This window comes from Notothenia coriiceps, unplaced genomic scaffold (genome assembly GCF_000735185.1).
Source record: "Notothenia coriiceps isolate Sejong01 unplaced genomic scaffold, NC01 NC01_scaffold00003685, whole genome shotgun sequence".
Lineage (NCBI taxonomy): Eukaryota > Metazoa > Chordata > Actinopteri > Perciformes > Nototheniidae > Notothenia > Notothenia coriiceps.
The window spans coordinates 22,839-26,298 of NW_011336386.1; positions in this window are offsets into that span (position 1 = coordinate 22,839).

A 3,460-nucleotide genomic window follows, 5' to 3' on the forward strand; every position below is an offset into this window, starting at 1 on the left:
AAGTTGCTGGATATTGGCAGGAACTGGAACACGCTGTCGTATACGCCGATCCAGAGCATCCCAAACATGCTCAATGGGTGACATGTTAGGGTTAGAGTTAGGGTTTAACCCTAGGGTTTTCGGACCCCCCCAGACCCCCCCAATAAAGCAAAACTGCACTTTTCAGAGTGGCCTTTTATTGTGGCCAGCCTAAGGCACACCTGTGCAATAATCATGCTGTAATCATCATCTTGATATGCCACACCTGTGAGGTGGGATGGATTATCTCGGCAAAGGAGAAGTGCTCACTATCACAGATTTTTTCAGATTTGTGAACAATATTTGAGAGAAATGGTTATTTTGTGTATATAGAAAATGTTTTAGATCTTTGAGTTCATCTCATGAAAAATGGGAGCAAAAACAAAAGTGTTGCATTTATATTTTTGTTCAGTGTAGTATGGAGCTCAAATGCTTTTTCTCTTGCAGGTTTATCACAAGGTGAGTTCTTTTTTTATTTCCTGCTTTTTAAACACATGTGCTCTTCAGTACAGGTTAGCTCTGAGTGTTTGCGTGGCTTGCTAATGTAAACAAAAACGAGATTGCGTCCAAAACACGCCAGGTATCTGAATCCGCTCGTTGTACACCCGTTTTTAAAAGATTTGGGTACGGAGGAAAAGAGAGAAGGTTTTATTTTCTGACGCTGCGTGAGTTCCCCAACGCACCGGGGACACATATTTATGTATAAAAGACATCACAAAGTGCATTTTGCATGATAGGTCCCCTTTGAATATGTTATAAATACTAACCACATTCATTCAGGGCTTACAACCACTCAAATAACAAGAAAATCCAACAGAAATGGGCTTCTTACTTTATTAGGATTGGTAACCGAGATGACGTGGTCAGGAGCAAAATAGATGTTTTAGCCCTTTTGTGTTTTTATCCTCAATTATTGAATTGATCTTATATGGTATTTACCTTAAAGGTGGGGTAGGTACGTTTGAGAAACCGGCTCGAGATACACTTTTTGTTATATTCCATGGAATGCTCTTAACATCCCGATAGCAATGAATATCTGAAGTGCTTTGACAACAAATCCATAAAAAATATCATCTGTGGAAGCCGTAGTAGATTGTTTTCCAATTCGTTGCAGATTGAGAGCTAATTTCAGAAACATGAGGTCACCGTGCTATCACGTAACGCTGACTCTTGCTCGGAGGCTTTTTAGTGAGTGTGTGTTTGATTGTCAAACTCATGATAAGCTACACAGCGTTCCCATTAGAAGAAATTGGTGCCGGTCAACGTCTCCAGGAAGCGTTTAAAATGAAGGAATCACGGTGAAATATCATCTGTGTGTTTGTTCTTGAGCTAGAAAACAGTTGATTGGAAGGATATATAAACAAGACATCATGAAGGCATGTACTGTGTGTCCTGAAGAGTGTAGTGGTGGGCAATGTGAGTGCATATGGGTCGACAGTGGTCCCATGCCTTTCAGTTTCTTGTAGTTAAAGGTGGGGTAGGTAAGTTTGAGAAACCGGCTCGAGATACACTTTTTGTTATATTCCATGGAATGCTCTTAACATCCCGATAGCAATGAATATCTTAAAGTGCTTTGAGAAAAAATACATAAAAAATATCATCTGTGGAAGCTCGCTGTAAAAAGCACGACCAATCATCTGAGCCGGCTAAAGTAACTGGATGGCCTACCTGCCTGTCAGCCTTCCATCTGTGCACAAACTTATCTCGTGCCCTCATTGGTCATGTGCGCGTTCGTGTGTGTTGGAGGAGGGGCTCTGAAGGAGGTGGCAGATTTCTTCCGGCTGTGTATTTTCAAATTCTAGCCACTCGAGCTGGTTTCTCCAAAACGACATACCCCACCTTTAATGTGTATATAATATCCTGCTTATTTAGTTTACTGTAAATTGGTATTTCAACTTGTATACTTTTTTAATGCTGTTTTATTTCTATTTTGAGATGTTTACATTTTAGAATTTTTTATTCCTACTCTTTTAATTTCTATTTATGTGCAATGCTTTATTTTTTATGCTGCTGCAATGCAAACATTTCCCAAATTGGGATCAATAAAGGACATCTAATCTTATTATCTTAATTGTAGTGGAGTATTATGGCAGGATAAGAAAATACTCACGTAAAGTACAAGTACCTCAAGTTGCACTTAAACACAGTAAATAATTATAAAAATATCATGTTTTTTTAACCCTTAATTTCATGAAGTCACTTAAGCTTAAAGATAAATACAGTTGAGGTAATAATGTAGCTATTATTGTAGTGAAGTATTATGGCAGGGTAGCCTATAGGAAAATACTCAAGTAAAGTACAAGTACCTCAAGTTGTACTTAATCACAGTACATGTTTGATTTCCAATATATTTACGAAGTTTGGTGCACTTCTCTAGTCTTACAAAAACAACTGTAATAAATCAATTACACTTTCAGAACTATGTTTGCACGATAATGCAGAGATGGTTTTGCAGCCATGATGCTAACAAAGTCTCTTTCTCTTCCATGTTTCTGCTGCTGCTGTCGTCTCAACTAAAGGTAAGACCACGAAAGTGTTTCCAAAACTCATTTCAAATCCCTGTCTCCGCCTGTTCTCTGCAATATCTTCTACTTCTGGTCGTTTTAAAGAAGACGCTCTACTCCTTTCTCATCTGTCTCTTCTACAATTTTCCCGCCTTTTTCCCACGTCACTGTACAGAGACAGACCTGATGTCAGCGTTTCTGAGCATTCAGCATAATATCGCTATGACTTCTGTTTGTATTGGTCCATATTTTGTCCATATTAACGTCTAATTTCACCATATTCAAAATAATGAAATGTTTGCTAGCATCTATGTTAGACAGCTAGGAATGTTCTCTTTGTGCTGCCTTTGTCGGCACCTTGCTTCCTTTCTTTGCAGTACAACCACTAACCAAAAACTCCTCACAATACCTTTAAATCATAACAAAAAATACCATTGCCAAGTGCTGATATTGTAGTAGTGATAAAACATCAACACTCAATATGTTTAGCAGAATAGATGAGTGCAGGAATATCATTTTGTTTTCTGTATTGGACCCTGAAGTTAGCATCTCCCTGGTTCCCTCCAAGCTAATGTTGGGCTATAAAGGAACTACAGCACGGTCACATGAATTCACGTCACCACCGCTAAGCTAAAGGAGGCTAATGTTGGGCTATAAAGGAACTATAAAGAACTACACACGGTCACATGACTTCACTCACACCGCTAAGCTAAAGGGGCTATTGTTGGGCGTGATGGCGTTTAGTCGTCTCATTTAGACACTTTTAATTCACCAGTTGGGTATTTTTACTGATGTATTTCTCAGCTTGTGTGAAATGCTAAATGCCCAGACTAACTCTCCCCCACAGCACGGTCACATGACTTCACGTCATCACCGCTAAGCTAAAGGTAGCTAATGTTGGGCTATAAAGGAACTACAGCACGGTCACATGACTTCAC